At 37.3% G+C, this 13,315-nt stretch overlaps 1 pseudogene; it reads right to left on the bottom strand.

The window, feature by feature from the left end:
• Nucleotides 1-906: 906 nt before the first annotated feature.
• LOC145590588 (cytochrome b561, DM13 and DOMON domain-containing protein At5g54830 pseudogene) lies at nt 907-3,620 on the bottom strand (annotated as a pseudogene).
• Between the last annotated feature and the right edge of the window lie 9,695 nt (nt 3,621-13,315).

Genomic DNA, 13,315 nt, shown 5'->3' with positions numbered 1-13,315 from the left:
GCCAAAATATTTAGTAAGTACAAAGTACAGAGTAAATATTTATGGAGTACAGAGTACTATTTAAACAAGCATTGTACAAGAAAAAAAGCTAATTATACTCGCCTTGTGACTTATGCAGTTATGCACATATCCCCTAATCAGCTAATCATCTTAGCAAGCCTGTTGAGCATACTCTCTTTTTTTTCTACTTCCATTGATCTCCTATAGGAGGTTATATCCAAAGAGGCAAACACTCGTCACTCATCAATGTCAATTTCTAACATTCATCACTCATCAATGCCAGTTTCTAACACTTTAGAATATTCAAAACGAAAAAATTACGTTTACTTGATTCGAACACCCGTACACCCAAATATATGCATGCTTAATATAACTGCACAGTAAATAGTGAGTTCCTTCACAAAGTGTATATTAGAACTCCAAAATGAATGTACGCAAACCTCAACAACATTCAAGACATTTGTATCAGTTACTGTTTTACTCCTTGCCATAAAAGTCCTCTTTGCTACAAAACAGCACAAAGTGCTGCTGAAAATGTTTAATAAGCACCAGTTAGAGTACTTAAGTGGTTGTTAAGACTCCAGGCAACGATATAAGCAGAAAAAACTGATAAACTTGTATAATGTGAAAATTTGCACACTCCAGAAGAGAGGTACATAAGAGAGCCAGTGATTTTTTAACATAAGCTAAGTATACAGAATAAAAATCGAAATTAGTATACATCATGATTCTTGAGAATTTGGCAAGTAAAGTTTCCTTTCACTCCAAATGAAGTCGCTATTTTCACCTATAGTCCTATATCACAAAGCCATTTTCCTCTTTTTCTTTTGTTTGGATCTAATTAACAAAAATGCAAAATTGAGTACAAGTCTGTATAAACATGAAAAAATGTGGGAGTATTAAAAGCTATCTATTCAAGGGCTCCAACTGAACTACCATTTTGTCTGATAGATGAGCCTCTTTCTCAGCATCTCAAGAGATCAACAGAATCATCTTCTTCATTACCCAGAACCCACTTACCTCTTCCTGAACTTCTATCACCATGTTGTTTTTCCCAACACTCTAAATATAGAATGGTCACTCCACCAAACAAAAACCAGCATATCAGAGCCCACGTAATCCTTCTGACATCCTCTTCATACCTCTCACCTAAATGTTTCATTCTTGTCAAAAGGGCAGCTATCCCTATGATGATGGCTGATCTGCCAATGATTATGTGAGAGTATTCCCAAATTACTCTTTTCAAAGATGGAGATTCATCATTAGATGCTTTCTTTGGCCTTAGTGATGCATTAATGGGTTGAAAACAGGCCAAAACAATACCAGCCATCCCGAGCTTCACATGTAAGAAGGTCATATACAAGCCTTTCAACTCGGCAACTGCAAAGAGAAATCCAAGCAGGACAATTGCCAACCCTGAATACTGCAAATAAACATGGACTTTGTACCAACCATCACCTTTCATATGTTTCAGATATCTCATAGTGAGTATCCCAGCAGGAAGCAAAATGCCCCATGCTAGAAACATCATAAATCCATGCTAGAAACACCGGTCTCAAGTCCTGCTCTACTTCTGCAGAACCACGATTCAGCATCACCCTGACAGGGGGACTGCTGTGAGCAGAATGCATGTTTTTCTCGGTCAAAGGGTCACTGGACATGTAGAACCCACTGCCCAGATGACTTTCAGAGGAGTAGTTGGATCTTAAAAGTTTTTACATTTAGGCCTTTCATCCTTCTTGGGGCATGATGGATTAAGGGGACGAGTAAAATCTAAAGTGATGACACCATTCTCAGACTTGCATCTCACATATGTTAAGTTCTCCTTTGTTGGGTGGACATCAGAGGCGCCTCTGCCATCAATCCAATAGGTATCAACCCGACCTTTCCCTTCACCATTAAACCAACCGACGTAAGCAAAACTATTCACCATTTCACTACCAAAACCAATAGCAAGATATCCAATTTTTCTCTCACCCCGAGTTGCAATAGAAATAGAGTTTTCAGACAAGGTTCAAAAGAAACTAGCTTTCTAGTCATCCAAAACAACACTGTTGTTATACATGTCTGATAATCCCTCATCAACCACTTGAACCTTCCAACCCATTTTCTGCTCATACGTTGATTGATAATAAACAAGATTTGGAGTGTTCCTGTGAGGTGTCCAAACTAATTCCTTTGGACTTGCTGGAACTCCTTCAACTTCAGCTCCACCAACATATATAGTCTCTGAAATATTCCTCTCTGTAGCATTTCCACCTAAAGGGTCAGATGTTATGTAAAATGGAACATCATTCCCAGCTTGCACTGAAAACTTAACTTAAACACCTCTCTCAACAGAGGAGCTTCTTTCTTGTTGATGTAGAGAACCTTAGAGGGGTTTGGAGGATTTGGGTAATGCAAAGCAGTCCCCGAAGTAACAAGAAAAGGCGCATTAGCATCTGCAATGACAAGATCTTGATCTTCCTTGTCAACTGCATCGAGAGGACCCACACAATCGTTTATATGCTCTGAAACATTTAGAACTAAATATCCATAGGTCTCAAACCGAGGGCCCCCATGGTTTTGGGGAAGAGAGTAAGGTCGGAGATAATCTGGTGGTTTAATCATACCCGATGCCCAAATCACAGTCGCATTCTCTATTTGATTCACCGGGACATCATTCTTTGGGTCGTTTGCTTTTAGTGACCGCTGGTAACGGATAAAAGAAACACCTTCTTTTCGATGGCCATAAACTAAATGTGTATCATTAACTGAATCAGACCCATTATACAATGAATTAGGACATACGCCACGAGCAACATGATTCTTATCTACTGAACACTCACTATAGTCCGTAATATAGTAATCCTCCGCAAAGAGCATACCCTCCTCGATAAACCCTATAACAGCAACATTAGCAAGAAGCATGTACCTTGAAGAAGCCTTAGGATTTGCCCACCCAAATGCCATATAATTCTGAATCCCAGTCACTACCTCTAAACCAATATCAATCACATTATCATCTTCTCTCAAGGTCCACCGAACCCTATACTTAGGTGACAAAACCTTACAGTTCTCAAACATCGTAGGTTGTTCATACTGCCATTTATTCACATTTGTTGCATTATTACTACTATTGTCACTAACTGGTGCAGGTGCTGGAGGGGCCGAAATCTCTGACCCATTAACCGAGTTATGAAGTACAACATGCCCAAAATCAGAGGCAGTGGGAGAATCCCAAACAACAACTACTTTAATCTGAGCCCAATTAACATTACTTCTCAAATGAACAACAAAGCTATCATATTTAAAAGTCTTATCCAAATTCTCGTCATAAATGATAAACCCATTTGTTAAATTAACAAAACTATCACCTACAGTACCCCATCAATGCACATGATCAGACCCAGGGAGCATATCAAATTCACTAACCTTAAATGAACAATTATCAAGTATGGTAAAAACCCCTCTCAATTGATGTTGAAGCATCATAAACTTGGACCGAAAATCGGCCAAAGAGGTGTCATTTGAGCATGTAGAATCAGAAAAACCAAATACAGAAAAACAACATAGATGCAAACTATAAGGCGCGTAAAAAGGGGTTTTAAAAACTCGAGAAACACCCAACTATAAGCCATGGGAAGGGACGATCCAAAATAGATCTGAGCACCCTTCCCTTTCAATTGCCTCCCCACAAATTAACCTTCAAAACTTCCAATACCCTTTTCAATTCAACATCAAAACTACCCAAAACAGGTCTAAATCATGCTAATAATGTGCAATTGAAATTTTGAGATTGCCCAGTAACAATTAAATGGGGGTCTAGGGAAAAGGGGAATACCTTGAGTAGGATGAAAATGGCGAGTACCCAGAAAAGGAGGGGTGGTTGTTGTAGCTTCAAAGGTGTGATCACAACAATGAAAGGGAGGAGAGAGAAGAAGGAGGGAAGGAGTTAGAAAGAGGGAGAATAGAGAAAAAAAAACTGGAAAAGGAGATTCTTGGTGAGTTGGGGAAATATTAAAATGGGAATGGAGGTTGAGGAATCTTGAAGTTTGGTGGATGAAGGGGGCTGGAATATGGCCGATTTCATGGAAATTTGGGAAAGATGGAAGGAAGGTAGTATGAGAAGAAAGAGACGAACGTGGAGGACTAGAATATTAGTTTGGAAACATAATGGTCAATGGCTCAATGCCTCAGCCAATGGTACGTCTCAGCATCAACATGCGAGGAATTTTAAAGGGGGGAATGTTATGTATGTAGAAATGCACAACAAGGGGTATTCATGTAATTACACATATGTACAAACGAATGCATATTCTGGTATCATTGGATGATCAATAATACCACTGAACATACGATAATACAATATATGCATACAGTGGTATTATATATGCATTCAGTTGTACTAAATTTATGGAAAATAGTATCACTAAAGATTCAATGGTACTGTATAACTTTTTAGTGGAATAATCAGCATGTGGTCCCTCATCACATGAGACAATCTAACCACAAAATAGATGGGGTCCACTTACAGACCTTTCTCTTCCTATCTCTCCCCTCTTTTCTCTCTCTACCATGTATTTTTAGAATATTTCAACCATTGTTATGTATTTAGAAATACATAACATTCCTTAATTACTACTTCTGTAACATGCTGGGCGTGGTGCTTACGACACTTCTTTTGTGATTTAGTCTCTGAATTGGCAATTGTTTCGTTCTTTTCCTTTCTTTTTTCAACTTGGGCATAAAAATTATAGAATGGAATCCGCTAAAAGTACAAGACTCTGCGAAAACGGACCCATACAAACAAATTTCAAGTAACCCGAAAATCTCATCTTGCTACAAGGTGGGCTACCATGTTACCTACCCATCTAACATGAGAAGAAATAAAAGCATTAAAACACTTAGATAACATGCTAATATCATCATAAATTAACCAAATTGCATGCAACCTCTAACACAATTGTTGATTGAAGCACACACAGAAGAAAAATCACCTTCCAACCATACTTGTGTCACACTCAGGTGCCTAGTCACCGAGAACCCAAATCTAGAAGTTGCTGTCTCTGCACACTTTACTTCCCAGGCTCCCACACACCCTCAACTTTTCTAACTACAACCAGAGCCCTAGATGAGCTCCCCTCGAAGGTTCCTCGCCATTTCCCTAAACCCCATATAGGAAGTAGCAACATGAGCATCCACATTTACTTATATAAAACCTTTTGAGTGACGTTGCCATGTTGTTAAAGAGAGACGTGCACTTTAAGGTTGGCTAGAGAACACTTTCTTGGCATACATACAGTAATCCTCAACAAGCTTTACATAGTCAGCAACTGTCTATTGTTTCGTTCTTTATTGTTTGTCAATAGCCGAAGGAGTCCATTATTGAAGGTCTATTAGGTTAGTTAATGTGTCATGTGATTGATCTTTATTATATCTGTCAAACTAAATCGAATAGCGTATATCTAGTGTTTGTTCAAATGGTATATTAAGGTAGATTACAACTAGTATAACAACTCTCTCTCTCTCTCTTTTTTTTGCTATTCCATATTTAACAAATCTCGGGTTAAAAATCCTTCAAAAAAAAAAAAAACTCGGGTTAAAAAAAATGCATGAGATATTAATTGATCTTTATTATATAAGTGTATTTTTAAAGACTTAAATATTCTCCACACCAAATTTTTAATTTATTTATTGTTTTTCTGTTTAGAGTCTAGGAGTGTGGTGAGGAGAATAAAAGCTATCCAATTAAATGTTGTAGTGGAGTAATTTGATGTAATAGACATCACTAAAGCTTATGTACTGTTCTCAACCAAGCTAATTGTCTTCCTGATTTCGTAATGTCCCCTTATATTATCACTAATTCACTAGCTTAGCTTTCCTATACCAACTATGTTTATTTTATTAAAAATTTAAAAAATAATAGCTGTAAATTATTTTGCCAAAGTTGTTGCATGCTATGTTAATAAGGCCAGCTGTCACAGTCGCTTTTGGGTCGACCTAGGCAAGGCCGTCGACCGCCCCGTATAGGCGTGCAAGGCCTTCAGGATTTCACTTGCCCACGTGAGCAAGTGCGTGCTCGATTCGGAAGAGGCTAGAGTAGCTCACTACCATGTCTAAGGCATGTGAGGTTATCAGGGATGACCCTCGAGTGCTTAGACCATGGTGCTAGCAACGACTTGGTTAGCTAGGCCTTGGGCCTATGACTAGCACGCGCGCGCGCACACTAAAAGATCTTCGGAGTGTTTGGATGAGCAAAACTCCATAACAACCTTTGATACTTATTGAGGGGACTTATTAGGACCCTAATAGATCATACATGGCCATAAGGCCAAGGTTGGGTTCAAGGATCGTGCTTGAGAGCCCATTATTGTGTTACTGTCAGTTGGGTGTTCACTAGTATATCAAGGCTATAGCCACTTAAAGCTCTATAGGGGGCGAGCGCTCACTCAAGAGGTCAGTGGCTGACCTAAGGGTGGCCTTATGTCTAGGAGCCTTAGGCATGGTCTTGGAAATAGGATAGCCTATGGGGACCATAACATACTTGGATGGCTATGGTGGACACTCAATAGGACAAACTAACTCGGTAATCTCGACTAGGACGGACGCGGGGTGACTAACGAAGGCCGATGGCTTAGTACGGTGCATGCTAGCTAGGTGGTGCGTGGTTTGACTAAAGGATGCTCTTGGGATCATGTTAGGGTGTCTCTATGGTAGTGACCATAGTGGCTCCGACATGGAGGAACGAGGGCAACCCGGGTCAACGATGACTAGCTATGGTGCCTTTGAGGGAACCATGGACTTGCGTGGCCATATGCTTGATGCTAAGGAATGACGTTGGCTTGTAGATTGTCTAACCAAAGCCTCCTTGGTGGACTATTTATAGTAGGTACTCCTTGACGGTTATGCTTAGTCATCGTAGTTGCATGCGGTTGCCTTGAATCTAGGGATTGGCTAAATAGTGGGGCTAGTGGGTAGTTGAGGTAACCACCCACGTTGCACCACTCTCCCTAAATTGTTGGGACGGTTATGCTGAGGTGGCACGTGGCTAAATATGGTTCCTAAATAATTGGACCATGATGTTAGTGGGTTGACTAACGGTTATCTTGACTGTGTCTTTGACGTGGTCAAACGCGAACGCGGTTAAGCCACTACGGGGGCGGTTCCTATAAAATAGGAACACCAGAGTGGTGGGGTGTAACCATGGACGTGGGTAGTTATTCTGAGAGAATGATGTCACATCATGTGGAAGTTACACCACTCACTTAGTGGCCCTAGAAAATAGGAACACTAAGGGAGTGGGTGGTTACACTGATCAGGCGGTTGAGCGCCACATATGCACACTGACGCGTGTCTCCTAAAATGTAGGAACATGGCATAGTGGGGTGTGGCGGTTACCAAGCAATTATGAGAGCATGCTGAATGTGGATTAACTCCCCATGTACGTGAACAAGGCCAGATACATCTAAGTAGTGGGCAGTTACTAGATCATGGGTGTAGTGGGCATAGTGGGTAGTTATCCTATCTGATTGGGTTATAGTCAGTTCCTATAGATAGGCCAAGGCATTCATTTGCTGGGCATCGAATCTGGGGAGCTCTAGAGAGAGATTCTAGAGAGAGAAACTCCTTGTAATTTGTAAGCCACGAAAATAATAAAGTGTTTACGTTGTTGGTGCTTTTCTCTTACTTGTGTGCGTTTATTCTTTGTTGCTTTGAGTGTTAGGCTGGTCTATAATTGGTCTAGGCGCCATCACGGGAACCTCCTAAGTTCCTAACTTAGAAAAAAAAAAACTAGTCCACAAATTATCCCGTGACACCAGCCCATCCTTTGTTGCAAATTTGTTGAGAAATGGTGGTTAAGTTATGCTGTGTCACCTTCATTATGCACTTTCTTCTTTCTTTTCATTTTCCAACTATAAAGCGATCCCAATCAACTCAGATACATATGAATACAAGAGACCAAGATACAGTAAAAGTTTTCACTTATATTCAAAATACAGTAAAAGTTAATATCACTTAATTATGGGAAATTCTCAACGGTAACCCCGAACTTTTGCTACGCACCAATGGTAACCTCCCCCTTTTTTTATTATACAAATTGACCTTAGTTAAAAAATTCATCTCACTCATAACCTAATTTCATTAAATATTAACTATAGTTAGATTTATATTTTTTTTAAAAAAAGAAAACTTTTAAAATTAACCCTAACCACCAAAAACCAGCCACCAAATGCCAAGCCACCACCTGCCCAGCCACCATCTCCCTTCCGGCACACCACCCCAAGCTCCTCCGGTAGCCGGCGATGCTACCCAGACTCCCCCGACCGCCAGTGATGATGCGCCAACTCCACCTCAAACACCGCCACAACCCTCCTTCCCTCTCATCCTTCTCACCGTCACCACCACTAGATCGCCGATCTCGGAAGCTCGACCACCCCGAGACCACTGAACCCAAACACGAATTGGATTTTGTAGATCGAACTAGGAGCGACCGCTTCAATGGAATGAGCGCCCGCTCTGAAGGGTCTTGCGGTGGCTCTGCTGTGGACTGAGTGCGATGGGGGCTTTTGTGGTCGAATTGGAGGTGTTGGTGGTTAATTCGGCGGCTAACGGTGGTTGTCTCGTGGGAATCGGCTGTTGGTTGGTTGCAGGTTGCTGTGCGAAGGAGTTGTTGCGCTGGGGTTATACGGTGATGGGTTGAAGGTGGAGGTAGGGAGGTGGTTGGTTGCGGGCTGCTGTGCGAGGGAGTTGTTGCGCTAGGGTTCGGCGGTTTGGGTGTGAGGTTGGTGTTTCAGATGAGGGGTTGGTGGAAGATGGCTCCGATGAGGGTGGAGGTGGTGCAGGCTAGATCCGGTGGCGACGAGGGTGGAGGTGGTGGTTGGGTTGGTGGTTTTTTTTTTAGTTTTTTTTTTCAAAGCTAACCATAGTTAGTTTTTTTTTAATTAATTAACTCTCATTAATGTCATAAGTGAGAGAAGTTTTTTAATTGGGGTCATTTTGTATAATAAAAAAAGGGGAGGTTACCATTGGTGCGTAGCAAAAATTGGGGGTTACCGTTGAGAATTTCTCCTTAATTATTTGATTATTGCTGTAGATTATACTACACCGGATACTTTCACGTTTCTTTTTAGTTGTTGCATGACTTCATAAAATGAAAATTTTAAATTAAATGCATCGCTTTCCTTTATAGCTAATAAATTATTCTCTATAGTTTTTACCTCTCTTTTAATTATCACATGAGACCATTTTTTTTATTCTCTATACTTCCCTCATCTCCAAAAAATATTTAGGAGTTGGCAATTTGTAAAGTAATGCAACTAAAAAAACGCAAGAAAGCCTTAAAAAAAAAAAAAAAAAGCAAGAAATGTCAATTTTGGTTTTCAATTCAAGTACCTGCATCAAAATTTGTAAGTGCCTAATTAAATTTTGGTTTAAGAAGTCAACACTACTAGTTAATGGACTTTAAGTGGAAACAGAGTTATTGTCAACACTACTACAACTACAGTAGTTAATAGGCTTTAAGAAGAAAAAACAGAGTTATCTGTTATTATGTGCTCCGTAATAGGCTTAACATTCATCATTTCCTTTAAGCAGCTGCAGCTTTTTCAATTTCACGCTTTTTCATGAACTTCTCTGCAAAAAAAAAAAAAAAAAAAAAAAGAAATTTATTAACCACACTAATTACCTTATTGAATATAAACAGTGAGCCAGAAATGGCAACAAGCAAATTACTTAGTACTTAATTATTTCCTGCAGAATGTTTAAACTAAAATTACGTGAAAATATCTACTACCTCCGTTTCATGTTTTTTGCAACTTTGCAATATTTTATATCTCACAAATAATGCCCAAAGTTGCAAAAAACATGAAACGGAGGTAGTATATATAATCAACAAATTACGTGATATATTGCACATATTTGATACATATATGTATCAATAGAAATTTCACCAAATGCCCCTGAGTTATTTTTTTATTCACCATATACCCATGAAAATTTTCAAATTCACCACAGTAATGAAAGGACATTTGAAGAATTATTTCAAGTTTAAGGGAACTTGGTACCAAAAAGGTACCTTACCATTCTTCCAGTTATGGTTGTTTACCCTTCCATTGCCTCAATACTACTTCCGTTCTTTTATATTGCAACATGTAGGGGATTCTTGGTAAATTAGGATTATGTCATATTTGAAATTAAAGTTCTTAGAATTCAACATTAACTTTGATGTTTTTTTTAAAACAGTTTTTATGGATACATTCATATATGATCAAGTTGGTAAACAATAGGTAAGATTGATTAGTCATTCCATATTTTCATTGTGGGATCAGATTGTTGAATCTTAGAACTATTAAATTGTGTTAAGATCCTTAAATTTCAAACTCTTATCATGGCAGTACAAAATTGGGATTTTTCTTAAAATTGTATCAGTCGCGTATTATGGGATTTTAAGTAGGATTCTTACATCGGACTGAATGAGGATGCTTGTTATGAGGGATTAGGCTTGAGATGTAATGGTGACAAATGAGGTTTTGGGGCAGTTACGAGGGATTTAACCTTGCGCACCTGTTTTGACCTCAACCATTTAAATACAATTCTGGGATGGTTTTAAAATGACAACTACCATAACTCTATAACCTTGATCCTTCATATCGAATCTCAATTCTGGATTCTTGATGTGTTAAAAGCTACAAATAATAGAAAAAAAAATATCTAAAGCATTGAAGAACTAATTAAAGAAGACTCGTGTTTGGGTCTTTGGGAGAGTGAAACCCACATGCCGAACATTCTAGTTGAAATTATTAAAGTGGTAGTGCTACTTAAACTTTTTACAACTTTGTGGCAGTTCTTTTAAAAAAAAAATTAATAGGTAGTTGTTTTCAAAACACGTGCTTTAATTGGTAGTTTTTGACAAAATTTCCTATTATTTAACTAAAATGACGGTTGAATATTTCTTTGCTTTGCTATGAAGTCTTGGATTGTCTATTATCTATACAATACATACTACGTACATATATATAAGAAAAAATTATCCTATAAAAAAAAGGTAGTCCCTTGTTTATTAATTGACAATTGTGTGTAACACAAGCTCCATACTCAAACTTACACGTGCATGTATATATCAAGCATATGCACATTTTTTTTCTCCATGTTTCTTGGACTTTTTTTTTTTAATTTTTTTTGTAAATAGTTGCGGTAAAGGCTACACATAAACTTGGTTTATGTGGGCCACGTACAAACTGCTGACATGACATTGTTTGATAGGTGTTTGCTTTGGGGCCCAAAAATATTATATTTTAACATTTCATTTAAAATTCAAACCAAATTTTTAAACCAAATTTGAAATCTGATTTGTGTTTTCTAGACATAATTAATGCACCCAATTTCCCAACCAACTCATTCTCTCTACTCTCTTTTTTTTGGCTGATTTTATTGGGTCCAATTTTTTTCTCTTCTCTCTCTTCTAATGTTCTTGTTTTTCATGTTCTTAAATTTATTTTTTTTCCAAATTTTTTCTATCAATTAATTTTTTTTATATAATGTTTATCATGTTTCACGACTAATTCTTCGCTTATTATTTTTGGTTAAAAAAAAATTCGAGCTTCGAATTCCGATTTTAGGTAAGTATTTCAAAAAAAGAGTGCCCTTAAGCATATATACATCCCCAATATATTTCTATATAATATAGAAAGAGGGTAGTTATTTTTTTATTCATCTCGGTAAATAACGTTGATTTTCCAACCTATTATTAAATTTTGATTTATTTTTTTGATTCTTCATTTATTAAATTAAATTAATGGTCGAGCTCAAAAAGAAACATGGATTTGTATTTCTTAGGGATATTTCCTTTATTTTATTGTAAAAAAAGAAGCATTGCATTACTCAAAATATCTTATAATAACTTAAGATATATTCCATACCCATGTATTGTATGTTCTGACTGAACCGATGACTGTTCATGATTTCATAATTGAATTAACCGTATACCGGTTTCAAATTTGGGGAATAAATGTTATGGTAAAACTTCGCTTGAAACGATGTGGTAGAAAGCAACATGCGACTTGAAGGACATGATCCGTTGTGGATTCTTAGTATCCATCATTCTCTAATAAAGGATGCTCTTGACCCGACATCCTTTGTTCTCTTCCACTCGAACCTGCATTGTATTTTTTATTGGGGTTGGAATGAAACTAGTACATGATGGAGCTCGAGGAATAAAGTATTGAGCTATTTCTCAAGGAAAAAGAGAAGGGTCTAGGGTTAGTGTCAATTAATAAGTCGGACCAACTTCGTAAGTATATCTTTGACAGGAAAAATCGAAAGGATAAAAAAAAGTTTCAAATCCCAAAGGAAAATTGTTTATTGGAATTGCTAAAACCTTTTCGATAATATGATAATTATATATATCGTTGGGAATCTGACGTCCGTATGATTCTATTCTTTGATAGAACGAAATAACAAAAAGGGCATGTTGCTGCCATTTTTGAAAGTATTCCTAATCAACGAAGTAATGTTTAAACCTAATGATTCAAAAAAAAAAAGATTTTCAGAATAAGTAAATACCTTTTTAATTGTTAACTGTCATAACACTTGGATTTGGATCAGAATTTCGAATTCAAATCGATTCTAAATGAGACAAAAAGGTATTTGAGATTGCTCAATAAATAAAATGCAAGATTTTTGTTTGAGCTATTCAACTTGAGTTATGAGTATACAAATGATTTATTTTTAGGAAACAAAAAAATGAAAAGGACTTAATTCTTAGTCTAATTCATTTGATGATTTTATGGGCTTATTTGATTGGGCATTCTAACTTATATATACCTAACTTTGAATCATTTTTCTCGAGCTGTACAAGGAAAAAACCTCCTATACGTTTCCAAGGGGGGTGTTGTTGATCTAATCTATTGTTGATCTAATCTATCCCAATGAGCCGTCTATCAAATCGTTGCAATTGATGTTCGACGCCGAAGAGAAGGAAGAGATTTGCAGAAAGTGGGTTTTTATGATCCGATAAAAATTAAAACTTATTTATATGTTCCTCTTATTCTAGAGTTTCTTGAAAAAGGTGCTCAACCGACAGAAACTGTTTATGATATTTTAAAGAGGGCGGAGATTTTTAAAGAATTTCGGCTTAATCAAATGAAGTTCAATTAATCAAATAAAAAACCAAGATAATGCGGTTGTAGTTTGGTAGAAATTTTTTTCTTCTTTTTCTATTCTTGTAGATTTCTTATGTAGTGCCAATCCAACACAAAAATTTTCTTATATTATATATTTGACTTTTTCAACTTCGATTTCCAAATATATTATATATTTTATATATCATATTTCT

The sequence above is a fragment of the Chenopodium album genome, chromosome 18, assembly GCF_948465745.1.
Source record: "Chenopodium album chromosome 18, dcCheAlbu1.1, whole genome shotgun sequence".
NCBI classification, from domain to species: Eukaryota; Viridiplantae; Streptophyta; class Magnoliopsida; order Caryophyllales; family Amaranthaceae; genus Chenopodium; species Chenopodium album.
The sequence above is the reverse complement of the archived record's forward strand: the minus strand, read 5'-3'. Positions and strand labels throughout refer to the sequence as shown.